The sequence below is a fragment of the Lactuca saligna genome, chromosome 5 (assembly GCF_052625555.1).
Source record: "Lactuca saligna cultivar CGN05327 chromosome 5, ASM5262555v1, whole genome shotgun sequence".
Classification (NCBI taxonomy): domain Eukaryota; kingdom Viridiplantae; phylum Streptophyta; class Magnoliopsida; order Asterales; family Asteraceae; genus Lactuca; species Lactuca saligna.
The window spans coordinates 239156415-239179275 of NC_136421.1; the positions used below are offsets into that span (position 1 = coordinate 239156415).

The 22861-nt window shown below is 32.9% G+C and overlaps 2 non-coding genes across 2 annotated transcripts; both read right to left on the reverse strand.

Moving 5' to 3' along the window:
• Nucleotides 1-22008: 22008 nt before the first annotated feature.
• Nucleotides 22009-22160, reverse strand: LOC144999323 (small nucleolar RNA snoR2/U65). Its single transcript, XR_013660834.1, has one exon. It is a non-coding gene; the product is annotated as a small nucleolar RNA snoR2/U65 (small nucleolar RNA).
• A 183-nt stretch (nt 22161-22343) lies between these two features.
• On the reverse strand, nt 22344-22412 carry LOC144999324 (small nucleolar RNA U49). The gene has a single exon (XR_013660835.1). It is a non-coding gene; the product is annotated as a small nucleolar RNA U49 (small nucleolar RNA).
• Nucleotides 22413-22861: the final 449 nt, after the last annotated feature.

Sequence of the window (22861 nt, forward strand, 5' to 3'; positions counted from 1 at the left end):
CCATGAAATTATACTTTGTGCCCTTGCGAAGACGTTAGTGGAGCGTGTGTGGTTTACCGGCACATTAAATGGTTCTAAGCAAAGGTAGCAAAGAGTGACTCAATGTTTGTCATAGTTTGGTGGAGCGTGTGTGGTTTACCGGCACATCGAATAGGTGACTGTAACATGTGAGGGCACCATGTAAGTTTGCATGGTTATTCACACCCGCTTTGTAATCCTCAGCATCCCAGTCACAAACAAGAGGGGCATATCGAGATTTAAACATTCCATTGAAAGTTCAATGAATCTCAAAGGATCTAGGAGTTTTCATAGATTTAAAACTTAAATTTTCTTTTTCGTTTTTCGTGATGGAAATTTGTGAATCGTCATTCACTTACATTCAAATATTCTAAAATTAGGGTTACGACATCCCTCTCCCAAGTTATAGAATATTGTGTTGGGTCCTAGCCTTAGTATCTCATTTGGGTGATTTACTAAGGACTCAATCAATCAACTAACTTGAATTTGTTTCTCCCATTTTGTAGATGTCTAAGTTCGACAACTATGGTCTTCCCAAATCCCGTGGGACAAGCATTCCACATGAAGATGGTATTCCACGATTCGATCGAGGAATAAGAAATCATGCTTCACTTCCTCCACCTCCTCCAATTTTTCTCCTTAACCCACAAGATCGAAGAATTGAAAGGTTCAATATCACTAAGGCCCTATTGGAAATGAAACATGAAGATGGTAAATCCATGTGTGCCCACATTCTAGGAATGAAATCACACATCGATAGGTTGATTATGTTGGGTGTGTCATTTCCCGATGAGTTGGCTGTGAACTGGGTTCTGCAGTCACTCCATGAATCATATAATGAGTTCAAAAGAAAGTATTATATGATGGATCATGACGATAACCTCATTGACCTAACTTACATGCTAATTGCTGCTGAATCAGAAATGATTTGGCGAAGCAATGGAGCGTATTTGTTGGGAAAGTCAACCGACCATGCTTCCGAGGACGTTCTAAGAGAAGCGACCTGCGTTTGCTGCCAAGAGAAAGGGCGTTGGATAGAATTCTGCCCCAAGAGCCTGAAGATTCCAAAGATGGGAGAGTCAAAGAGTATGGTTGTGCCACTATCTAACTCCATTAAGTTCCTATTCGTTGATTCTTAATACATGATGTGATAAGATTGCATTTGAATGTTTTGCAGGATCGGTGAAAAGAAAGGAAGCTTGATGAAAGAGCAAGATGAGTCTAATCAGAAAGAAATGGATCCCGATCGCATGGACTTGAAGATTAGATTTTGAGCTTATATATTTATGATAGAATTGTTAGGAATATTCGACTACATAGTTTTCAATGGATTTTGCATTGTAAGGACAAATGTTTTCCGCTGCTTTTATAAATAAAATAAATTTTGTTTGACTTATTTATGTATTTGTTTATTTCCTTGCAATGAAATCGTTATTAAAATTGATGTTTACATATTTCTACAACGAATGGATATGATTCTTATTTATGGAAATGTCGAGAATTACCAAATAGGGAGAGTTTCTCATCGCCCAAATTTCAATTGGACAGAAATTTGGAATCACACAACTTGGTTGCATGATGAATGAGAAAAATTTCATATTTGGAAATTAGACTAATTCGTTGACAAAGTGTCAAGTGAAGGACTAAGAGATCGAGCACACAAAGTTGTGTGTTGATCAAGTCCACCATAAGAGTAACAAAGATATTTGTCATGATTTACTAAAGGTTTAGTAAATATGATAAGATTAAGTGTAATTCGGAATTGATTAAAAAGGTTTAAATCAATGGCAGAATGAATAAGAAGAATCAAGTAGGCAGAAAGATAAAAGGTTCTCCATTCTAAGAAGGGAGAGTGCCTTTTATGTTTTATGATAGGTCTTAATGATTAAGAACCATATCTCAAATGATCCTCTAAGTGAGTCTTAGTACAATTGCATGTTTAAGAAGAGGAATCAAGAATTGAAGAAATGGTTAAATCAAGAAGTCAATCATACTTCGTTCCAAAACAAGTCTTAGAGTTAAGACTGTGACAAGTATTAAAAAGTTTATAACGTTCATCAAATGTGGAAAGTTGTGATGTCTTGGATAAGACAAAGACCAACTATGACCAATTTATGAAGTGTTTTGATAAAAACTACACTAACTCTTGAATATTTGTTTGTCAAGAAATGTTTATTGACAAGAGAATATTATATGTCAAGGAGTCAGTGGGAGTCTTAATGGTCTTGAAAGGTTTCAAGAACAAATCAAATAAACCTTATCGATCATCACTAGCACACGAGTTGAGGTTAACAACCTATTGTGTTGACATTATTTTGTTTCTGTGTTGTTCCAATTAAGCTAATTATGCATGTGAGTCCTATGAGTTCTCATTTGAATGCATAAAAGGCAAGGATCTTGATCAATGGAAAGTACATTGATAGGAAAAGGTGAGTTGCTTAACTAATAGGAAGACATGGTGGGCAGTCGTGCTACCATAAGGCAAGAAATCAAGATTAAGAAAGTTCGGTCCATATAAGTTTGAATTTGTCGTAAACCTTGGTTTTAACAAATTCACATGGATAGGAACACATACACCGTTTAAATCTAAGTGTCATAAGATTTCCTCCTTCATGAAAATGATTGTGAGAAAATGCTTCCACTAAGAAAGATTTTAAGAAGATAGTGATTATAAAATTGCATTCTCGAATTCGATTATGGTTACGGTATCCCTTTCCATGATTTGAATTGTGAGGTTTGGCAATTAGTCTTAATTGTTTAGACACACATATGAACTATCTAAGGCAAAGGTGTGTAAGTTCAAGAAGCATTGATAAAAGATTATCAAAGCACTAAGTATTAGAAACATGAACTTAAGAAATTCAATAAGTATTGTTTTTTTTTTGAAAGTTAAGTTGTTTCTAGTGGGAGCATAAGTGTTATGTTTTATAATATTCATCATGATAGTGGGAGCATAAATGTTATGATTGTATGATTATTAAGGCACGTATTGCAAGTTGGAAATATTAATTATAGAAAACAAGAGTTATACCTTGCAAAGTCGTAAGGGTTGTAAAGTTGTTTTGCTATAATTAAGGGAGAGAATATTATGCTTCATTTCAAATCTAAAGGCTTAGGTTGAGAAATGTTAATAAATTTAGTCAAAGGTACATAGTGTATTCTTAAAATTTCGATTATGATTACGGCATTCCTTTTCACAATTCGAATTTTGAGAACATAACAAATAAAACATTATGCGTCGTGTCCCATACGCTTCGGGTATAGGATCGATTGCAAATGATTTAATGTTTGACCATTCTAAATTTTTTTTCAAAATGTCTGGCGCATTTAAAGGGAAAAGGGACTAGAATCGGTTTTGACTAAAATAATTAAACAACTATAAAAGGACAATCTAAAGTTCGACGAGGATTGGTTGCTTATGAGTAGTTGGAAGCATGGTATTGAATGGACCATATCGACATTATTATGAATAGAAAAGATTCTATTAAGAATGAGTTGTCATATAGAAATCATGGAAATGTTTCCATATTGGATGGACCATATCGACATCATTACGAATAGATAAGATTCTATTAAGAATGAGTTGTCATATGGAAAATATGGAAGCGTGTCCATATTGGGAATTGAATATTGAAAATCTATGTCTAGATTAGAAACTTTTATGCAAAAGGATGTTCAAAGGAATGTACTTTGAGTGAGAGACATCATATCTAAGGAATTGTCATGTAACAATCTCTGATAGAAGATTTTGTAATATCATTGGCAATAGTCTTTGTGAGTTTGGTGCAGTGACATTATGAAAGAATCATTGCATAGATTGTTAGAATCTAGCATATTCTATAAGTAGCAAAAATTTGATATTCTTTCACTTATGAAAAAGGATTTGGAGTTGTGAAATGAGAATGATTGGAAATGTGTTCAATTTGATCTATTTCACAAAGTAAGAACCATAGGTAAACATTGCGTGCATGCTAGAAGCATGGGACAAGTGTAATAATTCAAGTAAGAAGTTGATTACCCGAAACGACAAATAATGAGTAATCGATATGGTGATAAATAAAAGGAGTTTTACTAACACTCAAAGGTTTGAGGCCATATGGGATTAGTATTATTCTTGTGTTTCACTTTGCATGTTTTGACTTCCTGAATAATTTAATTGGTTAAGAACAGTCAAATTATTCGAACGGGCCACAGTCGTTCATATGTTGGAAGTAGGTATGAATGAAGACTGCCATGAATTGGTGTGTGGATTGTCTAAAAGAGTATTAGACATAAGCAAATGTTTGCTGCAACGTTCATGAGTGCTTATGAATATGAATTTGAGCATTGGATTAAACCCACGCTCACTTGGATCACTCCATGAATTGTATCACGAGTGATTGGTGAGACGATAACATCTTATATTCTTGAAACCGAGATGTGTGAGTTGTATCGTGCAAATCGCTTGCACATTGATAATATGTAAATGCACTAGTAACTTGGTGTTATAAAACATATTGTTGTGTGTGATTCGGTGAGTGAGTGCAAGCGAGCATTGTATCAAAGTTTATCCGTTCCTTTTATCCAAAGTAGGATAAAAGCGATATCTTTGGGCCCCTCGATGATTTAGTGATGACAAACGTAAATGCTCGGCCAGGATAGGGCTAATTTGATTTGTTCAATTAGTCAGTCGTCGTAAATCGGAAATCGGGAAACAACACATAGACTGAGAGAATGATTTCAATCCATGTCTCACGTCTATATGATATCTAGAATGGAGGAATATATGATCCCTTATCTACAGGACAGGTTACTGATAAGATCAGAGTTTGACATCGTCTTTGAGAGCTACGATTGCTAATCGGGTAGTACTTACTATTATAGTTACTAGACTTATCCAAGTGGGAGACTGTTAGATTAGTGTCTAAGCCCGTAACCATATTTGTCAAGTACTTGACCCGATTGTGCATGGTCCTTTTGGGTTGCCTTCACCAAAGCAACTTGACTGGAGAAATAATAGAGAAAGAGGTTATTATGATTTATTAATATGTTATAAGAATAATATATTAAAGGAGAAATCATAATTGTTTAATTAATATTGGTCAATAATTAATTAGGAATTAATTTTGTGATCAAGTGTAATTAATTAAACTAGAGGAGCTGAATTGTAATTATGTGATAGTTACAAAATATGGTAATGGTTATCCTAGATATAGGTTGGACGAATTCAAGGGATAAGATATCCTTGAAATCGTCCAAAGGATAATGATAAGGGTTTTCAAGGCTTATCTTATGGTTACTTGGTGGGCAAGCAACTAGATAAGGATAAGGACTGAAACCCCAATCTCTACACCTATATAAAGACCCCTAAGGCCATAAGAATTCGTCCATGCCTTGTCTAGGGTTCCTAGGGACGAATTTCACACCTCTTCCCTCTCTCTATTACCTCTCCATTTGCTCTTGGTGTTTGTGAGCCATTAGAGGTATTACACTTGTGGTACTTGCTTTCAAAGACAAGAAGGTTCAAGATTTAAGTTGTTATTACAATATAACAAAAAGAGGTATGTATTTCATCTTTCCTTGAGGATTTCGAAATTCTTAGAAGCCTTTTATGGTTCTTCAAGTGTTCATAATTTTGTGTATCTAATAGTGAAAACGTAGATCCAATTTTAGGGTTGCATGCACACATAGGATTGTTTGTATAAAAGCCATCACTTTTTAGCCTTCTAATAGACCATAGGAAGGGATTAGTTTAGCCTTTGAGAGCCATTATTAAGTAGAAATATTTTTTGTATGTGCTTAGGCGAAGGCTAGATCAGTGTTTCGAGTTCGAGATCATTCGAGTTTACCCGAGGTGAGTCTTCTCACTATACATTACCTAGAGTGGTAGTTATGTGTGACCAAAAGGTCTTATGTGCTTGATTGAGTTATGCATGATTGTGTGATATGTATAGTATGCTATATTATTGTTGCTTAGACTGGACCGGAGGGTCCAACGAACTATGAGGCCAGAGGGTTCTCAATCAGATCGGATCGGAGGGTCCAACAAGCTAGACCGGACCAGAGGTTCCAACGAGCTACGGGACTGGAAGGTCCCGCTGAGACACATGGGTTGGAGGGTCCTACATAGTATAGCCTCGAGTGGTGAATTTGTTTTATGTGGTGTTTTGGGGAACTCACTAAGCATTCGTGTTTATCGTGTTTTGTGTTATGTGTTTCAGGTATTTCCGAGGATCGCGGGAAGGCACCGGCGTGATTATAGACACACTCTGTACAGTGAGTTATGATTGTGGATCCTAGATTGAATAATTGTGTTGAAAACTTGTTGGTTGTTTTTGAGAATTAATGATGAGACATTTGTTTATGAGCTTTTAAATTGAAAATTTTTGTTTGAAAAATCATGTCGTTATAGTCCTTTTTGGCATCTAAGTGCCTTACCACCATCGAGTTATTTAATAAATGTGAGTTATCCATATAAAAACCACATAAGCACATTTTCTAGATAATTAGATTAATGTACAAAAACTCTATTTTTTGGTGTGCATAATTTGAAGACCCAAACAAAATTTTATTTTACCAAGATCTTTCATTTCAAAATTTTCTTTCAAACAAGAAGTTGCATTTCCAGTTCTTCAAGAGTTCCAATTATGTTTAAATCATCTACTTAAACAACAATCATCACAAATTTTGATCTGGATCTTTTTATTAATACGCATGGGCTTAATGGATCATTTTTTAGCCATCTTTTAACAAAAATGTACTTAAACAATTGAACTACATATGGTCATATTGTTTTAATCCATACAAAATTTTATTTAATTTTACTGAATATACTTTTCAAAAATTAGAAGTTTTTGCTTCTGGCACCTTAAACCCTTCTAGGATTTCTCCATTTTTGCATGTGCTGCCATACTTATTAGATAACATAATGTAATTACATCAACCAAAGGAGCGTACATTTCCTCATAATCAATTATGGGTCTTTGGGTAAAACCTTGTGCAACGAGTCTTGCTTTATATCTCATAACTTCATTTTTATCGCTTCTTTTAAGCACATATACTCATTTGTGCCCCACTGGTTTTACTCCATTTGGTGTACAGATTACAAGTCCAAAAACTTTTCGTTAGGTAAGTGAATTAAGCTCTTTAATGATTGCATCTTTCCATTTTGGCCAATCTTTTCTATTTTTACATTCATTTATAGATTTGGGTTCAAGATCCCCATTTTCTTCCATAATCTCATGCGCAACATGATATGAAAAATTATCGTCGACGACTGTCTTATTTCGATTCCATTTTATTCCTGTCATGACACAATTTATTGAGATCTCTTCATTGTCATAATTTTCAGGTACCTTAGTTTCTTTTGTTATGTCATTAGACTCTTCTAAAGCTTCACTAATCTTTTCAAAAGACTTTGTTTTTTATTTTGGACCATCGATTATATGTGCTCCGTTTCATTTTCGAGGGTTTTTTTAATCTTTGGAATCGGCTAGTCTTCAACGCTTCAGGCATGCCTAAGATTCATTTGCAGTTGTATTTTTTCCTTCCGGTATATCAATTCTAATTGAAGTATTTATAGTTGGTACATGAGACTTTGTTACTCTCTTAGGGTCAGTAAATGCTTCTAACAATTGATTTGCTACATTTTGTAAATGAGTTCACATTGACTTGAACGAGGATCTAAAACTGAAAGTGATAATTCATTTAAAGATATTTTATTTTCCATCTTCTTTATTTCTCCCATAATGTTGGAAAAACATATTCATCAAAATGACAATCATCAAATCTGGTTGTAATTAAATCTCCAGTTGATGGTTCTAAATATTTTACTATAGATGGAGATTCATATCCAGCATAAATTCTCATTCTTCTGTGAGGACCCATTTTTATGCAGTGAGGTGGAGAAATGGGTACATAAACTGTACATCCAAACATCCTTAGATAAGAAATATTTTGTTCCTGACTGCAAACCAGTTGAACAGGGGAGAACTAATGATAACTATTTTGTGACATCCCCAAATTCACAGTCATTTTAAAATTTTTATTTATGCTTATTTGAAAATCAGAGTATTCATTTTAAAGAATAATATTGCAGAATTTGTTCCCAGAAAACACAATAAATATATTATCAAATCATTTCCAAGGAAATGTATTTTGTTTATATTAAAACTTTAGGATGTCATTATCAATACAAAAACATAAGTATAAACAGACCTTACATTCATTTACACTAATGATTTACATCTCTTTTAAACTCTCAGTGTAATGTGTCTTCGTATCGATACCTATGATACAAATAAATTGAGTGAGTCAGGTTGGGAAACCCGGTGAGTACATAGGGTTTTGAAACCACAATAATAAAGTTATTATGTTTCATCCTCAAACAATTAACCCAATTATCCATTCCCATTATCTTCTTTATTCTCAAGTATCTTCCCTAAGAATCATATAATCCTTAATATTGATTCATGAGGACTATCCTAAGAAATAGGCACGAAATCCATCGTTTCCAGGGTTTCTCTGATAGGCACTAAGTCCATAGTTGTCACTGTTATGCATTAGGCACTAAGTCCATAGCTCCCAATGTTCATTTATAAGGCACTAAGTCCATAGTTGTCAGCATTCATATATAAGGCACTAAGTCCATAGTTGTCAATGTTCACCTATAGGGCACTAAGTCCATAGTTGTCGGTGTTTTACGGTACTATCATCAATTAGTATGGTAGTGGTCACCTATACTTTGCTAAATGACTACATTGTTGGTAAAATAACAATTCCAAAGTTGTGGCATTCTATCTTTGCCTACTTCTTTTTTCATACTATAACGTCTTATCTTTCATCATATTATACCATCTTTCATCTCTCTTCATCTATATCATCTTTCATCTATCTATCTTTACCCAATATATTTATAGGTATAAAAATACATGTAGAGTTTAAATCGAGTAAAATATGTATAAATCGTTCATCTAGCATAGATATCGGGAAAACATATAATAAGCAATTTAGGGGTGTTCGCGGTGCGGTTTGGTGCATTTTATCCTCAAAACCGCAAACTGCATCGCATATGCGGTTTGTTATTTTCGGGAACCGCAGACCGCACCGTAAAGGTAATAAACCGCGTTATGCGGTGCGGTTTTGTGCGGGTAGTTTTGCGGTTTTTGTGCGGTTTTTCCGGTTTCATAAACATAAATATTAAATTTAGTTTTAAACATAATAAGTGTACGGTGTTTTATATTCTACGGAGAAAATATTAATTGCCTGTATAAGCATCTTCTTTATGCATAATATCAAAATATTTTACAATATTTTAAAATTATAATATGAACTTATGGTACTGTAGTTGGTTTCCCATTTTGACTCATGTTTATCAATCGAAATTTCATAAACATTATTAAGGGTATTAAAAGTGGTAACATCTAGCGTGTTGTGTGTGTGTATATATATATATGTGTGTGTGTGTGTGTGTTGCACAGTGCAGTTTGAACCACGGTTTAGTAACTATAAACCGTAAACTGCACTGCATAGTGTGGTTTATGAAAATTACAACCGCAAATCACACCACGAGCGTCCAAAACCGCATTATGCGGTGTGGTGTGGTGCGGTGCGGGCGGTTTATGCGATTTGATGCACACCCCTAATAAGCACATATAGCAAGTATTCATATTAAATACTTCATATCTATATGTAAGATTAAAGTAAGTATGCACTCACTTGTTAAAGTGATGATTCCAAACTTGGGCAGCGCTTTGCTTTTAACAATTCTATTTTCCTTCAGCGAAACCTAGTATCATTACCGCTAGATTTTAGTCTAATATTTATAATGAATATTTACGATCGATGGTGTTTTATAAGTGTTAAACAATACTTTTCAACTACTATGTACAGACAGGGGCCAGACATGAAACACCGGAGGGCGGGACCATTTTGGCATTATAGTTTTTCTGAAATCCAACAACCATATGCGACCCTTCAAACCAGATTCCCCGTACCGCGAGTAGTTCAAAGATATTATAATGACACTTTGTATATTATATATATATATATATATATATATATATATATATATTGATTATAAGTTCATAATAACGATCTTAAACTTAAACATAAGCTATACTTAAAGTAGGGTAAGCATAACTCACTTATCGGGAGTTTTGGCTAGGAACTGGGCTCTGCAGGGGAAAAACTTTGGAGCTGAAAACCTCTTCCTCTAGGAGCCTTCTAGCGCTCCGAGACTCGCCTCTTAGCACTTGAGAAGTAATAAGGGTTGGGAGAGGTTTAGAGAGAAGTTAGAGAGAGGTAAAATCCATTAAAATTTATAACTTTGTCATCCGACGTCCGTTTTCTTCTGTCATTATATTGTTGAGTTCCTATTAATGACATCTTCGATTCTCGTTTAGGTTGTGACGGCTAAAAATCGGGTCACCTAAAATTCAAATTCCGGATTCTGCACTACTATGCTAAATCTTGGAAAAATCATAACTTCATCGTACGAAGTCATATTTGGACGTAATTTTTATGTATGATCTTGGTTTAACGTATACTACGACTTTTCTTTATATCACTAAGGCTAAAAAATATATTATCTTAAACTCACTTTTTACGAATCCCGGTGTCATGTCGGTTTTGCCGTAAAACTTCGACAAGTCATAACTTTTTCGTTAGATCTCGGATTTCAGTGTTCTTTATATGTACTGAACCCTTGAGACATATATTATAACTTGGTTAATACTCTTAATTCTAAATAATCTTTCGTCAAAAAGTCATTTTTGATGCTTATTGTCTCTAAATTAACTAGACCGAATCTGCAGGCGTTACAATTATCTCCCCATTGGGATGATTATGTCGCGAAATCATCAACGAAACAAGGCTTGTGTGATGACTTCATAAGTTATCTCTTCATCCTAGGTAATAACCATAACTCCTATGTTCCTTCTAATGAGTATCTTACTCTTGTACTTCTTGACTACAGGCGGTGCTCAATCTTGCACCCACTCTTTATCTTATGTTATACTTTCAATCGTAAACTTTGAGTTACAAAAATCGATCCTTATTAGAGACTCCTTCTTCTTCTTAATAGACTTAAGATAAGTACTTTCCTTCGATTACCATAATAGATCGATGGGTCATGTTCTAATGACCTCTCATCGTATGATACAAAGCTTAGACTCGGGTCTTTTAGAGTAAAATTCCATAATGGAATATACATTCCTTCATGTTCTAATGTGATATAATCACGTTCTAGCATGTAGCACTTCTAGCTATAAGCTTCTTACTTTAACAACGATCGTGATACTTCTATTGATCGCTTCGATTATCTTTCACTTCAATCTTCTGGCTTAAGTCGAATGTTACATCGAACTTGGTTCTATGAACCACTTAGAATACATATCTTAGTCGGACTCGATATGATATGACCACTAGGGTCAGAATAATAATCATCTTCTTAGTCATTACCACAACGATGGTAACAAAAGACATGAACAAAACAAAATCAATTACTAGCACCTTGGTAACTTTGTGTCTTTCCCTAATCCAAGTGTGAGCCTTGTGCTTCTGGTAGTATATGCCTCTACTACCTTTCACACCTATTCATATTTGTCTCAAGTATTGTCTCGCAGTTTTCCAAGTCACCATACAAGAATTTCACATAGTCATTTAACTCAGATAACATAACGAAGGTTTATATTACTTCTTGGAACGATTACATAGATATTCAGGTTCACCCTACACTATGCCTCTAATATTAGGGTACACCACATAATACTATCTATATGGCTGCTTCATATCCCGATCTTTGGATATGGAGATCCTCATTCCTGATCCCTTGCATTGTTACCTGCTTCGTCGAGGATCATCTGGATTGCTCTTGCCTTCGGCTTCGACAACACATTTGGCCTTGCTGCTTCATTTTTCTTTGGGAAATCTTTTGACATATGCCCATTGTCTCCACATCCGTAGCATGCCTTATTATTAAACATACAATCCTTGTAATAGTGACCGATCCTCCCACACTTGTAGCAAGTCACTTCTCCGTCGCATCTCACATAATGTTTCTTCTTTCACTTTTCACACCACTTGGCTCCATACTTTTGGTCATCCAGGTTGGACTTCAAAAATATTCCTTTCTTATAAGATCTTGAGGATACCTCCATCTTCCTCTTTTCTCCCGCGTTATCTTTTTCTAGACCCTGTTCTCTTATCTGGGTCTCTACATTCTTAATTGCTCTAACGACTGTCTTCAAAGTAGTTGCCATTTTGACTGTTGGGCCAAAGTCTGTTGGTAATCCGTTAGCAAATCTATCTATCTTGGAAAGTTCGTTAGGCACCAAGTAGGGGAGTAGCTTCATCCTCTCGGTGAATGTGGTGGCATACTCATCAACACTCATCTTCCCTTTCTTCAGGTTCTGAAACTTATTGTTTAGGTCTATCAGATCTATCTCTAAGCAGTATTGCATTTTCAACTGCTCCATGAATGCTTCCCAAGTCATTTGCATGGCTTCTCCCCATGGCATTGTATCTGCCAACAACTTCCACCAACTCAAAACTCTGGTCTTTAGTTGTCTGACTGCAAATACAGTCTTTTGCCAATCGTTACAGTTGCAGCTTTCAAATACCATTTCCCTCGGAGATCCAGCGTATAATTTCCGCTGGCTTTGGGCTTCCAGAAAGACTTAGTGGTTTAGCACCCAAGAAGTTCTTATACATGCGCCCATCCCTGTTGATCCTTCTGTCCGGGTCGTTCCTCCTGACCACTTGGGGTCTAACTTGACTCACAGTACGATTGCAATTTCCCTCCTCTGATAGTTATTCATGCAGTTCAGGTTGCACAATAGGCACAGTAGGTTCATCCCTATTAAGCAACATTTGTCTCATCTCATCCCTTTCGGCCATCATAGCCCTAATCATTGTTTGGACTCCTGCAATCGTGATTGGCTCAAATGCAGCTGCTACCTCTGGTGCACGATCAATCGCTCGTGGTTGTTGGTTTCCATTAGTATTTCCTAATCCGCTGCGAGTTCTCACCATTTCAATCTATACACCAAATTAGATGTTTGGTGTGCAGTGACGAGAATTTAGATAGGGGAATCAGACGTATAAATCTCGTTATCATTACAAAAAGTTACATGTCATTTCTAATACTGTAATTAAACATTTAGAAATTCGAACACATAAAGTTTCCAAATCCAATCGGCAACAAACCATAGATTCGATCAAATAATGGCATCATAAAGCATCACAATTGATTTAGCATGTAATGCAATGAAGGCATCTTCCTTAAATGAGCTAGTGCTCGTGTCTATTCAGGTGTACTTCCTAAAATATATTAGACACACTCCTCGTGATCATCGCTTAGCATTCTAAGTTTAAGTCTATAAATAAATCCTTATTCCTAGTTCGCTTAAACTAATGCTCTGATACTAACTGTGACATCCCCAAATTCATGGTCATTTTAAAATTTTTATTTATGCTTATTTGAAAATCAGAGTATTCATTTTAAAGAATAATATCGCAGAATTTGTTCCCAGAAAACATGATAAATATATTATCAAATCATTTCTGAAGAAATGTATTTTTTTTATATTATAACTTTGGGATGTCATTGTTAATACATAAACATAAGCATAAACAGACCTTACATTCATTTACACTAATGGTTTACATCTCCTTTAATCTCTCAGTGTAATGAGTCTTCGTATTGAGACATGTGATATAAATAAACTGAGTGGGTCAGGTTGGGAAACCTCGTGAGTACATAGGGTTTTCAACCCACAAAAATAAAGTTATTATGTTTCATCATCAAACAATTAACCCAATTACACATTCCCTTTATCTTCTTTATTCTCAAGTATCTTCCCTAAGAAGCATCTAATCTTCAATATTTATTCATGAGGATTGTCTTAAGGAATAGGCATGAAGTCTATCACTGCCAGGATTTATTTAATAGGTACTAAGTCCATAGTTGTCAGTGTTATCCATTAGACACTAAGTCCATAGCTGCCAGCGTTCATTTATAAGGCACTAAGTTTATAGCTATCAGCGTTCATATATAAGGCACTAAGTCTATAGCTACCAATGTTCACCTATAGGGCACTAAGTCCATAGTTGTTAGTGTTCTACGGGACTATCATCAATTAGTCTAGTAGTTGTCACCTATACTTTGCAAAATAACTACATTGTTGGTAAAAATAACAATTCCAAAGTCGTGACATTCTATCTTTGCCCACTTCTTTTATCATACTATGACATCCTATATTTCATCATACTATACCAACTGTCATCTCTCTTCATATATATCATCTTTCATCAACCCATCTTTACCCAATATATTTATTGGTATAAAAATACATGTACAGTTTAAATCGAGTAAAATACGTATAAATCGTTCATCTAGCATATATATCAGGAACACATATAATAAGCACATATAGCATGTATTCATATTAAATACTTCATATCTATATGTAAGATGAAAGTAACTATGCACTCACTTGTTAAAGTGATGATTCCAAACTTGGGCAGCGATTCGCTTCTAAAAATTCTATTTTCCTTCAGCGAAACCTGGTATCATTACCGCTAGATTTATTCTAATATTTATAGCGAGTATTTACGAGCGATGGTGTTTTATAAGTGTTAAACAATACTTTTCAACCACTAAGTACAGACAGGGGCTAGACATGAAACACCGGAGGGCATGACCATTTTGGCATTATAGCACTTCTGAAATCCAACAACCATATGCGACCCTTCAAACTAGATTCCCTGTACCGCAAGTAGTTCAAAGATATTATAATAACACTTTTTATATTATATTTTATAATATATATATATATATATATATATATATATATATATATATATATATATTGATTATAAGTTCGTAATAACGATCTTAAACTTAAACATAAGCTATACTTAAAGTAGGGTAAGCATAACTCACTTATCGGGAGTTTTGGCTAGGAACTGGGCTCTATAGGGGCAGAACTTCTGAGCTGAAAAGCTCTTCTTCTCGGAGCCTTCTGGCGCACCGAGACTCGCCTCTTAGCACTTGGGAAGTACTAAGGGTTGGGAGAGATTTAGAGAGAAGTTAGAGAGAGAGAGAGAAGGGTTCAGATGTGAAGAATTGAGGAGAACCGTGCATTCTATTTATAGGCTGGTATGCGTAGGTACGTTGGGCATTCGTCGAATGTACGTTGCACGTACGAGGGCTACGCTGCGCGTACGAGGGGGAACGTGTTGCGTTCCGAAGCAAGGCCGTGGGGAGCAAGCAAAGGTCCAGATTGTGCGACGTAACCCTCCTCGCAACAGCTCATTCTCGACTTCTAAATTCCGTAACTTTCGCATACGAGCTCCGTTTTCGATGTTCTTTATATCCATGCATAGGTGGAGACGTACTCTACAACTTTCATTTAGACTATGTCGGCTAATTTTTTTTTTATTTTTTAATGTTATATTTTAACAGACTTGGATAGTTATAATCCGTTAAAAATTCATAACTTTGTCATCTGACGTTGTTTTCGTCTGTCTTTATATCGTTGAGTTCTTATTAATGAGATCTTTGATTATTGTTTAGGTTGTGTGGACTAAAAATAGGTTGATCTAAAATTCGAATTTCAGACCGTTCACTGCTATGCTAAATCTTGGAAAAATCATAACTTCATAATACGAAGTCAGATTTGGACGTTTCTTTTTATACGCGATCTCGGTTTAATGTATACTACTACTTTCATTTAGCTCGTTAAGGCTAAAAAGTGTTTTATCGCAAACTCGCTTTTTACGATTCCCGATGTTGTGTCGGTTTTGTCGTAAAACTTCGATATGTCATAATTTTTCCGTTATAACTCGGATTCATGCGTTCTTTATATGTATGGAACCCCTGAGACATATATTATAACCTGGTTAATACTATTCATTCTAAATAATTTTCCATCAAAAAGTCATTGTTGATGCTTATTGTCTCTAAATTGATCGACACGAATCTATGGGCGTTACAAACTTGGCGTGATGTGTATAAGCGATGGTGCATGTAAAATTGCATGTTCGCATGTCAATGTAGAAAGTTTATAATGCATTAGTAATGGTTTTGCAATTAATTGAAGATGTTTGGTTAACGACTCAGCATATGAATATGCACCTCAAGATGTTCAATAGTTATCCCAATCAACATGCAATAGTCATTAAAAGATTGGGATTTAAATTCTCCAACATTGTCGAGTTGAATTTTCTTAATTGGATAATCGGGAAAATGTACCCTTAGGTCGATTATTTGTGCATGTACTCAAAAGAGAGATTACGATTATACAACAAGCACATGTGTGGCCATCTAGTTGACGTGTCAATTAAAACCATAAAATATCTAAATGGTCCACATGATGGATGAATTGATACACATATATCCCTTGAATTCTTTCTAAGAAATTAGGACTTTCACACCCCAACTTTGTTACAGTGATGGATGAGAAATTAATTTTCCTTGAGAGCATGCATCACAAGACAATTCATTAACTTGAAAATTTTTCTGTTTTTTCAAGGAATGATCACTTGAAGCTTTAATTATTCTACACATCATAATTAATCCAGGATGGACCAACCGGTCATGACAAACTTTGAAGTTGTTATCATACATTTTATTTTCAATAGCATGAGATTCAATCATTCTAATATTTATATATACAATCCGAATGACAATACGGGTAATGTTTCCAAAACACTTTTCTTACCCGATATCATTTTTGTAATGTTGAGATACTCTTTATTATCATCATTAATTGTTTCAACATGATATCTGTTAGATCGAATACATTTTAAACTTAATAAATTTCTTTAGTGATTTTGATGAAAATAATATATCACCAATTGTAATTATTATCCCTTGTAATAATAACATATTCGTTTTTCTGGAACCTTCAATCATTTTTACATTACTTGTTATTATATCAACATTTGTTTCTCTAATTGATAAGTAAAATGTTTCTAAAATGATATGTATTCTTGCACTGTCTGCAAGAACACATAATATAGTTTTCCATAGTGAAAATACTAATCAAAATAAGATTTGTATGTTAATAGATTATTAGTTAAGAAATTTCATAAAATAATTTGTAATCACTGTACATATAAACTTATAAAAAAATAAGTACCTGAAAATAACAAGAACGATAATGAGTTAACGGTCTATGGTGAATCGTGATGATAACTTGTTATAAAATATGATCAAATAAGAAAATAAATTATAAAGAAAAGAAACATATGAGAGTAAAGAGAATTTTTATTTCAATACTTATCTTAAAAATCATCAACTCATCAACTTTCTAATACATATGTCTCGCTATTTATACGACCAAAACAAAATGAAAGATAAATACAAGAGTACATTATTACACTCATAAAACACACTAAGATAGTTGTTACTAATCTTCATCTTCATGCTTAATAAAAACCTCCTTTAAATGTCACTTGTCCATTTTATACACAAACAAGATGCCACGTGTCAGACTCATAGCCACCTTTTAATTTTGTTTCCCGCTCAAAGTATAGTCTACCTCTATCACGTAATATATATCTCCATTCATTTTGATAACATTCGTTCCTTAAAATCAGCAATACCTTCTTTAATATATCATAAAAATCGCAACAAATCAGCATACAGATCATATCTAAATTTGAATTTGGTTGACTAGGACTTCTTCTATTTCATACATAACTCGAATGCAAAAAGCAATAAATCATCTCAACACCGCCTTTCTATTTACTGTTTCCACCGGTCCACGATTCACAGCCGACTGCCCCCACTAACATCAGTCGTCCGATTCGGACCTTCGAAACCCAGACCATTGTATCAGTCATTGTATCAGCCAAATAATAGTCTAAACATAGTAAAATTGTCGCCTTCTTCTTAAACCTAAGGTATGAGCATTCTCCCACCTTATTCTTCTTCTTCTTCGTATCAATTCAATTCTCTTTCTTGGTTTATCCGTCCTCTTGAAAATTTGGAGTTCTTTGTTACATAAATCAAACCCCAGATTTGGGGATTTTTGGATTCTTTTTATTAATTTTCAACCACATAACTCTAAAATAGATTCGGGAAATTGATCAGTTTTGCTTTTTCTCAACAAAACTGGTCTGTGAAAAGATAATAAAACTAATTTTTGGATTATCAAGATTCTTTTTTGTGTATCAAAGTTGGGAGGATTGAAGATACATACCAACTGTTTGATGAAATGCTTGAAAGAACATGTAAAATTTATTTTGAATTCATGACTACTATGTTATTGATTTGACAGATGAGGTTGGATTCATATTGTGTTTATTGATCTCTAATATTATTTGCCATGCTAACAAACTAGTATCTCATTATTGTGCGTAAGTGTCTTATGTTTCCTTTATAGAGTATTAGAGTGTTAAGTTGATGTTATATTAACCTTGCTATCACCTTATTATTGTATTGGTTTGCAGATTGGTATGGGTAAGTTTGGCCAAAGAGGAAATTGACTCTCTTTAGTTTTTCAATTAACCCATCTTTGTTTTGGAAACTTCTTTATGTTGCATTCTTGTTTTATTTTAAAAAAATCTAAGTGGGAATACTTTTTTTGCAGTATCGTTTATCATGGTCTATCGGTCTGCCCACGTGAGTTTCTTAATCGACTGGTATTCATTTCAACACTAGCTTTAAAAGAAACAAGTTAATAGTGTTTTCCATAAATGTAAGGTATTTAACCACATTGTGTTTTAGATGCTTAATGATGTTCTTTTTCTTTCCGCATAATGATGTCATTAGTTTGTACAAACACAACACATAAATTAAACATATAATAAATACTTAAGATTTATTTGTTTTATGATGTTATATTAAATAAAAGTCAAACATAATGCAGATCTGTTTGTATTTTTGTGCAATTTATCATGTATATATGTTTAATTCTATTGGTATCTTAGTTATCATGTCCGAAAGTGAAAAAATCCTTTTTATTAAGAACTATATAAAGATTTTATGGATTTATATGCCTTGGCTAATGTAATTACTTTTTTGTACCGGGAACCGTGGACAATATTAAATGTAATTTTTTACTGAAGTTTCAAAGAAAACGGTGATGATTACATAATATAGGTTATTTATGGGTTGTATGCTTTCATATCTTCTTGAAAATGTCAATATGGAAGGCAAGAGTTGAATTCCTCAAAAGGAAATGGAAAGAAATGAAGATGTAAGGAAGTGATTATTAAGGTCAGTGTTGTGCTAATGCTTGTTCTAATTCATTTCATTGATTGGAGCTTCGAGAGGAATTAATGTGCAGGTAATTTTTTGTTTGTCTTCCTTATTTTAATTTCATATAACTGATGTTGTCGGCCCTTCCCATGTCTTTGTCATAATAATAACTTTTTCCAATGTTCTTCCTCAAATCGGGTGTTTGTAAGCCCCTCTTCCCTATCTACAAATTTGATTGAACATAACCATTACCAAGTGAAATTTTAGATTTTCAAGTAGGGTTTAAAAATTGTGCATGTATGTCGGAACCTTGCAAGTTCTTTGGCTATCTTATTACTATTTATTGATTTTCTTGTAAAACATTACATACAAACATGTTTAATCGGAAAGTAGGTTTTGTGTTCTTACTATTTGCAGGATAAACCATCAAGCTTTAATGAACACAAAGATCTTCAATTAGGCCCTTATATGTTTTCCACTTTGAAATTAGTCTAAAACTCATAAAATAGACCAGTATTTTTTGTTGATTTGTTGTTGTTTGGATCTCGTAAACTATGGCTTTTATTTTATGTCCATTAGAGTAAGTTGTGGTATGTGTGGTATTGATAGAATCCTCTATTTTCCATCATTCTTCAATTTATCACTATAAAGTGATAATAAAAATTAAATGATTATAACTTCGATCATCCTTTAATATTTAAGCATTAAGAATACTCATTTTCAAAACCAAAGATTTACATATGATTCATTAGTATTTAGTGGGAAATATAAAATTATAATAGTACAAAAATTATAGGGACATTTAATTATATTTTACATTATTTTAAAAAAATGTTTTTTGAAACTTATCTTATACATAGTTAGTAAAAGTATATAAACCGAGAATTGATAAATGTTTTACACTTTTTTAAACGCCAATTTGTTTACTTTAAAAGAGACAACCAGACTATATTTTTAAACATCGATATATGAATTGCATATTTATCTGGATAAATGATTACAATTTTATATAAAATAAAAGCATGTAAATATCTTAATTAATAATTTATTAAAAATAATTGATTAATAATTATGATTTTTTATTATAAAAATTTATTTATTTTTTTAACCGTGGTTTTCACGGGGTATAACCTAATCGTTACTAATAAATGAAGGTTTTTTGCCATTTGTCATATTCTCCTTCATTTTGACACATGTCATTTTTTTAAAATTTTTAAAATTATTATTTTCCATTTGTCATTTTTTTAGAATTTCACACTTCTTAAAATAAAATTTTAATAAATTCTAATGGGTTATATATATATATATATATATATATATATATATATATATATATATATATATATATATATATATATATATATATATATATATAGTTATCATTCTATTAATTTGATAATATATTCTCATAAATACTTCAAACAATTTGATTTATTTCATAAATGCTCCAAAAGATTACATTTTGTATGGAAAAACATGTTTATATATTTTAATATTAAAATTTTACTTTTAATAAACCCGTATAATATACGGATCTCACACCTAGTATTAAATAATGATAAAGAATTATATGAAAAATAAAGAAACTAATCGTCATTTAGAAACTAATATTTCATAACAATTATTGCCTAATAGAAAAAATATATTAGGCTAGAACAATATTTTTCTATAATAAAAAAATATCTGCAAAAATAAAATATGTTGCATATTGGAACCAGACATGATAATTTTAATTTTAATACTACGTAAGTATTTGAATAGACATTTAAAAAAAGGAAATTTTCGTTTATATGGTTTCCAATTTTAAATATTACTTTTCCAATTTTAAATATTACTTGTATTGTATGTGTTTACAAACTACTTGTATGTCCTCTTAAAACTATAAAATTTACATACAAGATTAAACAATTTAATATTAAAAACTTATTTAAAACTAATATAAATGTGAAATTACTAAAGAATATGATTAAAAACTAAACCTAATTAAATACTAAATCTACGGATATTTCTAATTGTCTTTAACCTTAGTTATCAATCATTTACAAAAAAAAAAAAAAAAAAAAAAAAAAAAAAAAAATTGTAACAATTAATGTAAGGGAACCATTTCCAACCTCCTCTACTTTTTCATCCAAAAATAAAGTAAAAATAAGATAAAAATAAGATAAATAGAATCTCATCTTTAATCTTATTCTATTTTTTATTTCATTTTGACCTTTAAAAAAATATATTCCTGATATATTTCAGCATTCTAACTTAGCATTCTAACTTCAATAGATTATCAAACATACCCTTCTACAAATTTAATTTTCACAAATATATAATCTATATTTTTTTCATTACATTAATATTAAATAAAAAATATTATATTTATAATAAACTTACAAAATAAATATTATACATCTATTTATAAAAAATATTATCCATATATGAAAAATATTAGTTGTTCTCTAAGATTTATCAGGGTGGCTCTTTTGTTTCATAGTTGTTCTCTACTTTGAAAGATTTTGACAACTTTAAACACAAAAGTCTCTTTCTTTCCTAAGGCAAGATTAAAAACGATTGATAATCTTCATAACTTGAAACGAGGAAGAAATACGTTGCTTGAAATTTTTAATTAGATTTAATCCTGACATTTAATTTAATTAAGGAGGGCAATTTGGTATAATTACATGGAATTTTAATATTTAGATAACTTTTTATTATTAAATTAATTTAAACCTAACTAAATAAATGAAATCCTAATTACAAAGATAAGTAAACTGCAAAAGCAAATCAAGGAAAAAATACATCGTTTCGTTTAAAGTTGTAATCGCATAAAACGGCTCTGTGAATGAACGGATATCATCAGTTCACAGGTTCCTATAAAAATGCGAAACACAAAAGCTTGTTATCGGTTCAATCATAGCATCGCGGGTCAATGCAACTATGGCTACCGGCGACGTGGCATCGAACCTTTAAATTCAAAATCATAACTTTTGTTCAAAAACTATGAGAAGAGAAAATCCTCAGAGACCCGTTCCAAATCACACACACAACGGAAACGGCAAAATCACGAACCTCGACCAACGAACAAACCCATAAGATCGGGTTAGGATCGGAGGGCCTGCGAATTGGTGGATGAGACGACGCGCCGCCGTAATCCGCTGCTGTTTAATGTGTCATACGGCACTTCCTATCTTTATTGGGGAATTCTTCCTCATTGGAACTTCTCTACCAAATATTTGCTGAAAAAAAAAAAGGAAATTGTCGAAACAAGATTAACACACTACTTGCTGTGAATAATAAACTAAAGCGATCAAATAGAAAAGAAATTGTGAAGGTGTATTGAAGGAAAGGGACTTGCGCCGATAACTTTTATACTAAGAAGCGCAGAACAATGAACCCTAATTTTGGATGGATCGGGCTATTCGGCCCATAAATTGTTTGGGACATCTGATACATGTAAATTTGTAACAGTAAAACTTCTATTTTTGCATTTAATAAATTGTATATTTAAATGGTTTATTCAATAATCTTTATTCTAATAAAATAATAGCTTTTAATCTCTTTTTGATATGCGTTATCATATTAGACCTTCTAATTAATACACATTTTATTTCATTTTTTATCATGTATCACCCTATTAAACCTCTTAATTAATGCATAACACTTGTC